The sequence below is a fragment of the Argiope bruennichi genome, chromosome 2, assembly GCF_947563725.1.
Source record: "Argiope bruennichi chromosome 2, qqArgBrue1.1, whole genome shotgun sequence".
Classification (NCBI taxonomy): Eukaryota; Metazoa; Arthropoda; class Arachnida; order Araneae; family Araneidae; genus Argiope; species Argiope bruennichi.
In genome coordinates this window covers 47,761,202-47,776,468 of record NC_079152.1, presented here as the reverse complement: position 1 = coordinate 47,776,468, position 15,267 = coordinate 47,761,202, and positions in this window count along the sequence as shown.

Below are 15,267 nucleotides of genomic sequence, written 5' to 3'. Positions count from 1 at the left end.
TTAATGAAATTAAACAATAGGACCATCATATTTATCATTTTAATAGTTCTAAAAATATTAAAATGATCGATAATGTGATGAAGGTAATTAACAAATTGTAAAAAAAGTTAATAAAACATTATTCTGATGATGATTAGATGTGTGCCAAAAGTGGCGTTACACCGGTAAAAACTCATAAATAAAATTAAAAAAAAATTTAAATAGCTATCAAAGGACTAGCTATTCAAATTTTTTTCTTCATAATCTTGTGTACTAATAGCTAAAAACAGCCAAAGGGGGGGGGGGGGGAAGGAGCAGGCATTAAAAGAAAAAGTGGAGAGGTCTAAATAGCCAAAGCAGAAGAGTCTACATAATATTCCAACAGCAACATTGAAACACAATTTGTAAATAATAAAATGTACCGAAGATAGGTAACTTAAATTTAGAAAACAGAAAAAAAATGAAAAAAAATAAATAAATAAATAAATAAATAAAAAGCAAAGAGAAAAATACAAATAAAATAAAACTGTTTATCAATACAATTCATATATGGAATAAAGAGAGAAAAAAATGATGAAATACAGTACTTTCAGATGTGATATTGAAGTTACACTAAGAAAATATGAATGTTATATTGAAAAAAATAATAAATGTAAATCATGAAATATTACATAATTTTATTCATCTTCCTTTTACATTTTTAAATATCATGAGTGTACGAAAATGACTATTATTTCTTGATTGTTCCTAAAAATTCTTATCACCTATTCATATATTATATAGTCAAACCATGGATACTAAAGAGTACGAAACATAATTTAAAGTGACAAAGAAAAAGTGTTTATTCGTATTAATAATAATATAATTTGGATCTGCTTTCATCCTTTAAGTAAAAGTCATAAGATGATAATTTTATAAAAATTGCATAACAAATTTTTTTTATTAGCGCGTATTGGCTATTATTAATTACATTTGCAAGAGAAATATCAAATATTGAAACATATTATCGTTTATATTGTCGCGTAGATGAACCGTATGCTAACTAAAGTCAAAGATAGCACCATATCTCTTGAATAAAATCTCAATTCGAGATTTTATTCAAGGAACTAAACCTTACATCTGTTTTTATCCATAAAACGAAATGACTCAAATCTTCCAGATTTAGAAAGATACAGAAATTATAAGAACATTCTAGGATGCGAATTGTAGCTTTCAGTTTATAGCATTCTACCACTGAGCCATTCAGACCGCCCAGTAACAAGTTTCGTTACAATATTATTTACCAAAATCATGACGCAATGCTGCCAGATTTGTACATTGTTTTGTTCAATATGATAATTAAGATACATTAAAATACATCATACAAGAAGTATTTAAAATCTTTATGATAAATATACATTTTTTTTTTCAAAATATAAATGAAATAACTATAATATTTTATTTACCATAACTTGCAGAATTATCATCCACAATCACAGTTCAGTAGCATAACTTTTATTCCATACAAGTTCCGGCAATAAATTTTTTTAATTATCCTCTGATCACTGATTAGTATTCATTATTAAAGCTTATCTAAAACTTCGTAAGAAGATTAGAAGTTTTTAAGAACTTATTTAACAAGATTACATTATAAGCGCATCAATATTAATTATTTCGAGGAATAAATAATTTTTTTAAGTTTAAAGAGCACTAAGTATTTATCTCAGAAAAGTGCTCAGGCGTTTTCGTAAAATAACATTATTCTTTCATTTAATGCGCTTAGTTAATTTCTGGAAGAAAAGAAATATTTGTAATTTTTCTCAGTAATTATAATACCTTTTACCTTCTATGTTTAAAAAGAATAAATTTCTTACTAGAGAGATTCCAAGAAATCCTTTAATCATTACCCTTGAAAAAATTATTTAATACCTTGAAATTTAGTAAGAAAAATTATCTATATTAAAAGTATTAAGTAACATTTTCTAGTCAGTTAAGAATAAAATATGCAAGTAATTTTATTGATTATATTTCTAAACAAAGAAAAGTCATTAGCAATTCCTGTGGCTCGGCTCTTAGAGTGAAAATTGTTAGGTTTTTTTCACTATTGTATGAATCCGAATTGCAGTAGTTTAATCAGAGAACCGGCCTTTTAATGTCATTTTTTGTATATTAATGTTCTTGCAATTATTAATTTTTTTTTAAAAATCCTGGATAAACTTCTGCAATATCCCTTAAATATATAAATCATATATAAGAAATCATTTTGTAATATTCCTTAAATATATAAATTATATATTAGAAATCATTCGGTAATATCTCTTAAATATATAAAAATTATAAGATATCTCTTAAATATATAAATATTATAAAAATTGCCCACAGATTGTAGCTAATAGTTCGTGTTACAATGAACTAATAAAACTCAATCTAATTCGTTTATTTACTGTTAAATTATGATTCATGATTCCTTGCATCTGCTGTACAAGTTTGACCGTTTATAAATCCTACAATTGTTCATCGCAGTGATTACTTCTACGAAAAAGGAATATCTTTTGAATATACACTGCCTTTTCCTGAGATAAAGAGAATTAAGATGATGTAGACAGCGAAGACAGCTGCATTCCTCCTACATACAGGATGTTAAGAAGCTGGTATATCTTCAAAAGAAAGATTGGAAGAGACCCTAATAAATGACTGTATGTCAGACGTTACAAATTCAGTAAGTGAAACGACATGATGGGATTACCAAAATATATATATCTCTCACAAAGCAGTAGTGCATGACCTACGAAAGTATCCTTGGGAAGTATTTTATAAACTGGATTGTATGGACTTTTATGTAATCATCAAAAGTTTACGAGGAAATATTAAAGTGCCAAATACAATGCTCAGGAAAGAGTATACAGTCTTATTTTATATTCAGAGTATCTTAAGACTATGTTTTAATGTTAATTCCCCATATCTGAAAATGAAAAAGTATCGTAACTTGCCTAGTTATTATAGCCGAGGACACTTATTATGACTCCTGACTAAAGAAATTTACACAATATACGATGCCATTAAATGTTGCACTAACATTGAGGATAGGAAGCAATAGAGAGATGGCTAAAGTTAAGAGACTTAAATATCATACCAATGGCAGTTGCTAAAAAGGAGTCTGATCTGCTATTTCTAATTTACAGAATTGTGTAGGATAAAATGTCACAATGGATAAATCGAATTGAATCACTTTCAGATGCATAATCCACTCGCTGCATTTTTCAGCAAGATGAACAGAATCCTTACAACAGTCAGCGTATGCACTGTGGCAAGAAAATCAAAAAGTTATGTTTATAATTCACCGATGCAGTTGAGGAAATTAGATGCATGGAACGCTGATAACAAAAAGTTCAATTCATCTGAGGATTTTCTAGCTGCTGTTGAGAGAGATAAGCTATTTTTAATAGTTATTGAACTCACCAACGGAATGTAATTCAAACAGACACAGAATAAGATTTCCTAAGACGAAATTACATTGAGCGGTCCACCCTTAGTTCAGCTCAAGGTCAATTTCCAATATGCCGATACACGTGACAGGAGGTTCCTATGAGGATCCCATAACCTTCCGTCAGCAGGAGGTTGTGTGATCTTGAGGACAACTCAGTGTTACAATCTATATTTGAACTTTTAGTACAGAAGAAAACTTAGCAGAGTGATTTTACATGGAGGTGATCATGTCTGACAATCATAGTATGATTATGTCGTGTCCGCGTTACCACGGAAAGGGGGTGCAGTAGCTTCTGAGGGTAAAGACTACTGACCATCCGAGGGCAGAAGTGTGACTTCTAACTCATAGAAAGATGAAACTCACACATTAGCTTGCACAACCCCTTTTTACAGTGGGGCACATTCACACACCTCACAGATAGAACACGGATGAAGAACAACTATACCCGCACCGAGACTCGAACCCGGGACGCCCAGATCACGGGGAAGATGTGCTACTATGTGCCCTATGCAAAGACGTGCTACTATGTGCCCTATGTGGGGAAGATGTGCCCTATGCAAAGACGTGCTACTATGTGCCCTATGTGGGGAAGATGTGCCCTATGCAAAGACGTGCTACTATGTGCCCTATGTGGGGAAGATGTGCCCTATGCAAAGACGTGCTACTATGTGCCCTATGTGGGGAAGATGTGCCCTATGCAAAGACGCCAGCTGACAATCATATAGACATTATAATAGATAGTAAGCTGATACATGCTGTGGCGGACTCTTTTCTTTTGCCTTTTTTTTTCTTTTTTTTTCGGTCTTCTCTAAGTATTGCAAATAATTTTAGAAAATATTTATGCTTTTTCAAACCAAGTAAGACTATTTCAAAATTACTAATGGAAGTTTCGTGCCGATGTATCACGCATCAATAATGTATTACGCGTGTCATTATAAAAGGAGAAAAGTTATCTTTTGAATTTATAGTTTTGAAGCAAAGAGCTAATAAGAGCTTCTAATGCAACACATCCTCGAAAATCCTTAATGAAATCTTGCTTGAAGCATGTGAATACTCACAACTGAGATTTTAGCTCTAAGTCACTGAGACATCTTTGAAAATTTCAAAATAAGAATCAAAATAAATCCGATTCCTTATCTACAAACTTTGAACAAACTTTTTATCAATGATCTGTCTGTATATCTTCATTTTCTTTATAAAAATTTCATAGTCTGCTTACCTCGTAATGAAATATGATTCAAGCCATCATTTATTTCAAAGTGTCAGCTATTGATCTCACGAAAAGTCCTGCTTATGTATATCAGCACATGATCCCACTTCTCCCGTCATCGGAGCCTACGGAGTTAGATTTTGCTTGTCAGGAAGTAGGGGCTTTATTAAAAGACAAGGAATTCCTTTTAAGGACAGCTTATTGAAGTTCGGGTGTCATCATATTAAATGAACTGCATTAGCATGATAATATTGGCATCTGATCGGATTTCAGGTAGCAGTAGCTCATGGCAGTTTATTCGAAAATATCGATAGAATTCGCGAAGGAGAGTTTGATTATAATTCGGTTATTGAAGATGAACATTTTGATTCCTTGCTTTGCTATGCCTCATAGAAGAAATATTATCAATAAATGGTATCAAAGGTTTAAAAAAATGCAAAAAATAATTCAGGCAATTCTTTTAGAGTATTGATTGATTTCTATTTATCTAATGCAGAGACTGATAATTATTTTGATCATATTTTGATGTCTTTCTCGACCATTGATTAGATTTTCTTTTATGGCGTTTTTCAATAAATTTTTTTATTTATTTATTCTTAGAGTTTTTGTCTGTTGTAAAATTGTTTAAGAAAAATTACTTTTTTTCTAAACACAATGGATTGCAAATATCCAGTAAATATTTATAATAACTCAATAATAAAAAGAATTTTAAATCAGAATAAAAAAAATAATCTGAGATTCAATTTAATTAATTAAAAGCAAAAAATAAAATAAATTGAGTGGAAATTAGAGATTTTACGATACATTGCACCAAGAGAACTGAAAATTTCATTGAAATGAATTTTATTTTAGTAGATTTGAAGCCAAGTACAAAAATTACCTTAAAAATTGAATTTGGTTTTTGGAAAAATAAATGAATATTCGAATAAAAGTGATTGCAGTAACTTGAAATTGCTTTATATTGAATTAGAATTTTCATTTCTTTTAAAGCTACAAGAAGAATATTAGCATTTAAATTCTAATTCTAAACCATAGCATTATGATATGGTTTAGTAAGTTTATACATAGAAAGATAGCGTTCAAGCGTCCAAATCTTCATGCCATTTCAAGATGAAAATGTGTTGTTCGAAAAAAAGTTTAAGATGCTTTCAGTTCAATTACGTTTCCAGATCTTGGGTAAAATCCATATCAAATAATCAATCCCTCAATTCCAAACACCAATTCTTTTACCATCATTAGTGATAAAGAGACAAATCACATACGGAAGACATTCATTGGCAGACTAAAACCTGGTTATCCAATGTTAGTTTTCCCTCGATAATAGTAATTGGCTCTTTATGTCTGTTCAATTTATTTCTTCTCAATATTTTTTAGGAAAGTGGTGAATATTCTAAGAATTTTGGAGAGAATGAAAGAAATAAGGCTGCCAACTCTCCTATTACCTATTTTTACTAATTTAATTACTTTTGGAATTTATATTCTTGTGAGTACATTATACTTTTAAAGTGCTTCGAATCATTTGCATTACAAGCGACAAATTGAAATGATTAAAATATTGCTTTACTCGTTTAATGAATTTTGATATTACTTATCAACATAGTTGAATATATGCCACTCTTTTTAATTCCTAATTTTTTTCACCCATAAAGTAAAATGATTTGGATGGCAAAGAAATAATTTTAGGTAACAAAATAGAAGACAAAATAAATCACAAGTTTATCTCCATTAAATTCAAAGAATTCACCAGTTCGATTTTGTATTACTATGTATCTAAATTAACGTTTATTACTAAATGCTGAGTATATCATAGAGTATAACAAAGCCATTGGAAGCAAAATGATAAATATTGTGAATCAAATGTTACTTGGTTATAACTTTAATGAATAGTTTATGCCTTCTTACTTTGTTATATCCTTAAAAAATTATTAAGTTATTCGCCCATAGTGCAAAATATGAAGTATCTCTCTAAATAGTCCTAATCAAAATTTAATCTGATATTATATTTAATACTTTTTCCTTTTAATTACCCTTAAATACTAGTTTAAGAAACATAAATGTAAAATTTTAAATTGAAAGATTAGATTTGATTTAAATTGAAAGACATTTGATAAATTGTACTAAATATACCAATAATTTTTTTCCCAAGCCAACTCCAGAACAGGCATGCTAATGCAGGTGCATATGACTTTTATTAAAAAGAATGGAAAAACAATGAGAAATATTTCCATGTTGTTAATAGAAGAAAAAATCAAGATAACGAATAACTTTTTCATAAAGCAAATAAATTAGAGAATAACTTGATTTTTTTCTTCCACATGGTATTTTCTTCAAAAGCAATTCATTTGATTAAAAAAAAATTATATCTTATTAAATTTACACAATTTAATAATAAGATTTAAACGTAATTTAAATTAATTTCTATTCTCTAATTTTCAATATATATTCATTATCAAACAACTGTATTAGTTAATATTTAAATACAAATTTGATGCTGAAAAACATATCGTATTTACTTAATTGTCCATAACATAGATATAATATTTTTTAAATTATGATTAGAAACATCTCATTATGTCCGAATATTTAAAAAAAATATTAATTATATTAAAATAACGGAAAAATGTTATTTTATTTTTTTATTCAAAAATGTCATGGTCATTTGTTAATAACGATTTATTACTGAAAATATTAGTTTTTTTAGAAAAATTTCTGTATTTTATATCTTAGAGAAAAGTCTTTACAAAATGAATTCCATTTCATAAATATAATACAATAATTTATTTATTGAGTGAATACTTAGTAATTCCATGTAATTTGAAATATCTATTTTTATATCAAGAACAAACTCTGCTGATTAAATATATATTTTGAAAAAACAAGTGTCATTTTTAACATCAAATTGTTTCTGAAAGTTATTAAATTTAATAGTATTTAATTATTTTTTGACATTTAATATCAATTATTGGTCATTGAATATTCTACTTTTTTAATGATATTGCTGGGTATTATTTGATAACAGTACACACACACACACACACACACACACACACACACACACGCACACACACACACGCACACGCACACGCACACGCACACACACACACACGCATACACACACACGTATATATATATATATATATATATATATATATATATATATATATCGACTGACATTTTTTTTTTAAATTTCTTTTTAAAATGATCAGTACTTGTTATTTATAATCTGAATATAAATGGTTATCCATTTATAGTTAATAGAAATTGTCAACAATTTATTTGAAACAAGTTCAGAAATTCCTTGAGTACAATTAAAACGTGATGAAGGAGAACACATTCGTTTCCGAAGTCACAATTATCCGTTGGGGAAAGACACGAATCTTCAGCTGAACTCCCCAAGTCCCATCTGCTTTCTACGACTCTATAAGCGAAAGTAGATATTAACTAAAGGGATCCATGAAAACTAAGAGGAAATAAAGGCAATCGGACATGTCCGCAGTGAATTCCCAATATCACTTACACGTTAATTCAATTGAAATGAACCATTGCACTTGAGGGCAAAGAGGGCTTAGCAGACGACGTTGGTGGCATCGATATGTTTGTTGAGATGGGCACAATTCCAGGAAGAAATGACAAGGAGTTCGTCCTCGTGTTCTTCGAATCTTAAGTGTCTGCTTCCTAGTTCTTAGTACAGGAAACTTTGAACCAGAGAAATAAATTTCACTTTTCCTTCATACATTCATTCTTAGACATTTTTTTTTGTTTCATCGTTCTCTATTTATTTTAAAACTGAAATTACAGAATGATTAAATGATTTCAACTATATTTAAATCTGAGTGACGAAACTTCAAGGGATGTTTGAAAGATTTAAGACATGCGACTCCGTTCGGGGTGAATTTTTTTGAAAAACTTTCGAAAATAGTTATATTTTTTAAATATTTACATAAAAATGTTGAAAAAAGAACATGTATGAAACCAAAAAAAATACCAAAGAGGCAAAAGTTTTTTTAAGAACTGGAAAAAAGGCCCTTTTTCTGACTAAAACGCTGTATGAAGTAAGGGTTAGAGGAGTATCAAATTATTTACTTAAAATTTTGCATATAGCTTAAGAAATATATTATCTATTTCCTGATAAAAAATAAGATTTATTCTTATTCTGTTTTTAAATATTGGAGTTTGACAGATAAATAACACGAAATGTTCAATTTCTTTTTCAGATTGTGAAGCACTAAAACAACTATAAAATATTTTTAAATAATTAGATTATTTATTCTCTTTTTCAGGAACTACAGAACATGTTGAGAAATTATATACCACATTTGGATAAAAATATGTATTAGATTTTAATTGATGAGGTTTTTCGTAAGAAAATTCCACCATGTTCTGAATTTGTAAATGCAAATGTAAAAATCAGTGTGACTTCCCAAAAATTAGACTTAGAAACAAAATTTTAACGGTTTTATAAAGAAGTCTGTTCAAAAATTAAGAATATTAAATAAAAAAAATCATAATTTTGGAAAAAAAATAAACTACCATCTGTTATTTGAGTAGCAATATTCAAAAGTAGTTAGTTTTAGATATTAAAATTTAGATAATGGTAATTAAAAAAAATGTATACCTGAATAAATTTCATCAATGCTTCCCAAATACATGTTATTTATTAAGTTAATATATATGATTATATTTCTTTCTACAGAATATAATTATTACTACAGACGTTTTATATCTATGAGAGCAGCAATGTTCTATGGCGAGGTATGAGTTTTAGGACCAAAGAGTTTCCAGATTCGAAACACGATTATGGCTAAGATTCGCCGTTATATGGACCTGTTACATGCTTAATTTACCACTTAGCATCCAAATCCGTCTATTGATGTCTATGGGATTTTGAAGAAGGGATACTAACCCAAGCATTATCTTAGCTCTGCATAATTGAAATGACAAGGTTTTTCTCTAATTGATTCTCGTGTTTATTCCAAAAATGGTTAGTTTTTTAGTTTAGTTTTATTAACGTTCCGTTGTAAAGCAACTCTAAGGCTATTTCGGGACTGACCTCGTAATTTTGAAACGCGTGTCAGATAACGAGGACAATACCTGAGCTGGCACCCCCATTTCCACGCCACACCACACTAGCTGGAGAACGTTGGTCCTAACGGATTTAATGTGTAACAGACCCCCTTTCGTGACGGTTTTTCGGTGGAATCGAGTCTCGAACCCGAAACCCTACAGCTCACAAGTCGAGATCTTACCATCAAGCCATCACGACACCGCATCTAAAGTGGATGTTAATGTAACTAAACTTAATTATATCTTCTATCATGTACCACAAGTCACTCTGGATTTCAAACTGTAATTTTGCAAGCTTTGTGGTGATTTTTTTTATTTCTTAGCGAAAATCTTTTTAATTTAATGTAATTATAAGTATTTATTTTACAACAACCTATCTTGGTACTAATCTGTATATTAGGAATGGACACCAGTCTCAATCGTTGTAAAACTTAAAGATGCTAGTTATCTCATTCACTCCAACATTTCTTCCTTTTTGCATGGGGCTTATCTGATGGAATAATACACATGTTTTAATATTATTATTTGCCAACATGTTTAGATTATTGGAGATAATACATGGAAATAGACGAAGAACTAAAAAATGTAAAACTAGTGAGGAATCGGGGTCTACCGAGTGAACGATTGAGAAATAACAGATAACTAATTTAATTTATAATGGATTCAAAATAGTACTTTAATATAAGGTGAATTGCAAAATTGAGCAATAATAGTAAGAGTTGAAGAAGCACAAGAATTGTATTAAAGACAATAATTTAAAATCATTTATAGACAATTGGATTGACTCTTCGCTTTACAGCTAATAATGGTAAGAATGAGGCTATTATTCAATTCGTTAGAAATTTTATAATGTTACGGTGTGTCTGAGGAAAGAGGTGTCTCATACAAAGCATCGCAATAGTACAGGTATGAAAAGCAGAATAATTACACATTGAAAAAGATAAATAAATACAGCAGATCGTTTTGGGAGTGATGTCGTAAGTAAAGATATTGCAAAGAAGTTTAAAACTCGAAATAACATATCAATATTAAAATAGATTATTGAATAACAAAAGTTTAAGTCAGAAACTATGTTGAGTAACACCTAGGTATACTTTTCAAACAGGAAATACATAAAAATATTCTTTTCAAACAGGAAATACATAAAAACAAAAACAAATTATTTTTGGTTATATTTGAAAGACAGAAAGATTACTTAGGAAAAAAATTTTCAGCAAATTGTTTACAGCTGAATTATGAACTTTATGTTATCTGATGAAAGTATAAGGCATAGAATGTAATTCAAATCCAGATTGAATGTCCCTTAAAATCCATAATGGCACGCGTGATAAAACTATTTCAACGCTTTATATATCTTTGTAGATGAATGACTTTCTCATGAGGAAACATTGCTTTCGGATTGGTTGATTTCGTTTCACAAACAAAACAATGTTTTCAAAGAACAATTGCAAGCGACCACAATTACCAGGAAATAAATAGCTACCATCTATTTTCTAACCGATTTATTCAAAGAAAGTAAATTCAGATGAAACTGACAACAAAGCATTTCCGGATAAATTGGCCAATTAATCTCAATCTTTGGAATATTTCAATAAATATGTGCTCGAAGAAAGCATCTATGAAATAAACTGAGAAATAGAATTCGAAATTTAGCATAAGTTAGCTTCGTTCTTTATGTAATAAATAAAACCATAACAACGCATATAAATATTTTAGGGGACAGAGATTAATTTAATGTTTCCACCAAGTAGTTACTTTAGAATTTCTATAATGTAATTCGTATGTTTTCTCTTGTGTGTGTGTGTTTTTACATAATTTGACAAACACTTGATTGTATATGGAAAAATATTCCTCAAAATTGATTTTAACTCTATAACCGATTCATTAATTTCAAAGTTGTGAATACAAATATCAGAAAATTTGTTTTGACATGACAAAACTTCTATAAAGACTGTAATCACAGTTTATTCGATAATCACAGTTTATTCGATATGAAATGATATTTTCATCTTCAGACACAATATTGTTCCACCTGAGAAATTAATATGGTAAAACTATGGGAATAGTTTCAGTCCAGTTTGGTTGACAATGGGCTATAATAGAACTCTTAAGATCCCTGTGGAAACGTTCTACAAGTCCATTGGATTGGGGATGGTAGGACGTTGTGCGGATTCGATTTGTGCCCAAAATATTATTCAAATGTCTAAATAGATGTGAATCAAAATTTTTACCTTGATCTGTAGTTATAGTTACTGGACAACCGAAACGAGATATCCAATTATGAATTAGGGCTTTACATGTTGTTTCAGCAGTTATATCTGAAGTAGGAATAGCTTCCGGCCATCTGGTAAATCGGTCAACTATTGTCATACAATATTTATAACCATCAGATAGTGGGAGTGGTCCTATGAAATCAATGTTTATATGGGCAAATCGAGCATCTGGCAAAGCGAAAGTGCCTATAGGAGATTTTGTATGTTTTTGAATTTTAGAACGTTGGCAATTATGACAAGATTGAACAGAATTTTTAATAAATGAATTCATGTTTGGCCAAAAATAACGTTTAGTAATCAGCTTTCTTGTTACTCGAATGCCAGGATGAGAAAGATTGTGAATATTTTCAAAAACTATTGAACGAAAAGAATTTGGAATGTACGGACGAGGTGAATTAGTAGATAAGTCACAATACAAGGTTACATCCTCTAAGGGAAAATATTGCTTTTCTATTTTACAATTTGAAGACTTCAGATATTCTTTAAGTTCAGAATCATTTAACTGTGCAAGTGAAATGTCATTAAAATTTAAATTTTTCTTTGAAATTGAATTGATTTCAATGCGAGACAATGCATCTGCAACAATGTTTTCTGTACCCTTGACATAACGAATGTCGGTAGAAAACTGGGATATGAAGTCTAAATGTCTCAGTTGACGAGGTGAGCATTTATCCGGCTTTTGCTTAAAGGCTTCAGTAAGGGGTCTTTGATCAGTATAGATTGAAAATTCCCTACCTTCAAGCATGTGTCGAAATTTTTTTATGGAAGCATAAATAGCAAGAAGTTCTCTGTCGTATGTTGACCAATTAGTTTGACTTTTAGAAAGTTTCATTGAGAAGAATGCAATAGGTTCCCAAATTCCATTTGAAAGTTGATTTAAAGAGCTTCCGATAGCAAATAAGGATGCATCAGTCCACAGACTTAAAGGAGCTCCAGGAATCGGATGTTTGAGTAGGGTAGCTTCGGCAAGAGCTTTCTTAGCATTAGAAAATGCCTTATCAGCTTCCTCAGACCATTGCAGAGTAGTTTCAGATTTTTTTGCTGGCCGTGGTGATTTCTTTTTGTTAGTATGGCCTTCAAGAAACTTAATCAAAGGTGATAATATGTGAGCTGCCTTGGGAAGAAATCTGCGGTAAAAATTAAACATACCCAAAAATCTACGAAGTTGAGTAAGGGTAGTGGGTCGTGGGAATTCTTGAATTGCACTAACTCGATCAGGAATTGGAGAAATACCTTCTTTGGAAACTTTAAATCCTAAAAAATCTAGGGTAGGAACACCAAATGTACACTTAGAAGATTTAATTGTAAGTCCATAATGGTCTAATTTTGAAAAGAGAGCTCTGAGATGTTGTCTATGCTCTTCGATTGATTTTGAAGCAATTAATAAATCGTCAATAAAAGCATACACACCATCTAAATCTCTAGTAACTTCATCAATAAATCTCTGAAAGGTACTTGATGCATTGCACAAACCAAATTGCATCCGAGTGCTCTCGAAGAGTCCGAACGGAGTACAAATAGCTGTTTTATGAACGTCCTCGGGAGCAATCGGAATTTGATGAAAAGCTTTTACTAAATCAATATGAGAAAAAATTGTGGTTCCATGTAGTTCGCTAGTAAAATCCAAAACACTGGGAATCGGATATTTGTCCTTTTTGGTCTGAGCATTAAGAGCTCTAAAATCACCAACAGGACGCCAATCGTCACTTCCCTTTTTCGGAACCATATGTAGAGGAGAGGCATAATTGCTGTTGGATGGCCGCATATGGCCTAAATCCAACATATGCTGAAATTCCATTTTAGCGATTTTTAAGCGATCGGGTGCTAGCCTACGAGGTTTTGCATAAACAGGAGAACCAAAAGTTTCAATATGATGCATAACAGAATGTTTTACAGTTTGGTTTGCACATGGAGCTTTAACAATATTAGGAAAATCATTCAATAACTTTGAAAAATCATCATTACAAAATACAGATTTTACAGAATGAACATCAGTATTATTAAGAATAGCATGAGCATTTATATGTGTATACATATCATTTAAACAACGATTTCTTAAATTAGGTTGCAAATTAAAATGATGTAAAAAATCTGCACCAATAATTGCAGTTTTAATATCACAAACATAAAAAGGATAAACAAATTGTTTTCTTAAACCTAAATCTAAAGATAATAACTTTTGTTTATAAACATTTATGATGGAACCATTTGCTGCAAAGCATTTTTGAATCGGAGTACACAGTTTATCATTTCTAGTCGCAGGAATCAAACTACAATCACTGCCAGTGTCAACAAGAAAATTTACATTTAATTTTCTATCGCGAACAAAAAGGCGACGAGAACTACTGGGCGAGGCGTATGTCGCCGCTACTCCTTGCCGTTGTGATTTGGCTGATAATTGCAAGGCGGAATGCATTTTTGTGCTTTGGAGTCGTACTTCCGATGATACCAACAGATATCATCATTACTGGCAGGGCTTTTCCGTCGAAAACGAGGTTGGCGATTCCGTGAATGACTTCTGGAATGGCGACGCATCTGTGCAATTTCTTTACGCAACATTTTAATTTCTGATAACAGTTCAGAATCAGCTGTAGCAGTTGCATTTGAAACAGCACTTACCTGGTTTGGTGTTATATCCAGTATTTTGTCGGCTATTTCAGAGGCTTTTTGAGGTGTCAAAGGTTGTATTGAGGCAAGAATCGATTGCACATTAGATGGTAGTTGCTGAAGAAATAATTCCAGTAAGAGAGAATCGGCAATATTGTGACTTTCGGCACGTCTTTGCATAATTCTTAACAGCTCGGACGGCTTTCTATCATGCAACTGCTCTCCAGCCAATAACTTACGAATTTCCTGAGATTTTGATTCTCCGCATCGGGAAATTATCTCAGATTTAAGTTGGCTGTAAGGGTCAGTTGCATCTGGCGAAAGAATGATATCGCGCACAGTTATCGCGATTTCAGGTGGCAAAGTGCTCACGCAGTAGTTGAATTTAGTGCGAGAAGCTGTAATTGGCTTTGGAATAGCCAATTCAAATGTTGACTCCACCATCGTAAACCATAGTGAAGGGTCGGACGGAATGAAGTTAGGCATCCTCACAGCTGAGATTTCCTCCATCATGAAGTGCGCTTTCGTTTCAAAACGAAACTTAGTAAGATAATATTAATCAAATTGAATCAAAAGAGATGCGTGATTTCTTATCCGGGTCACCATTTGTGGTGATGTTCATGTAGAGTGTAGTGTAAAGCATTTCATCGCTATTAGAAAAATAAACT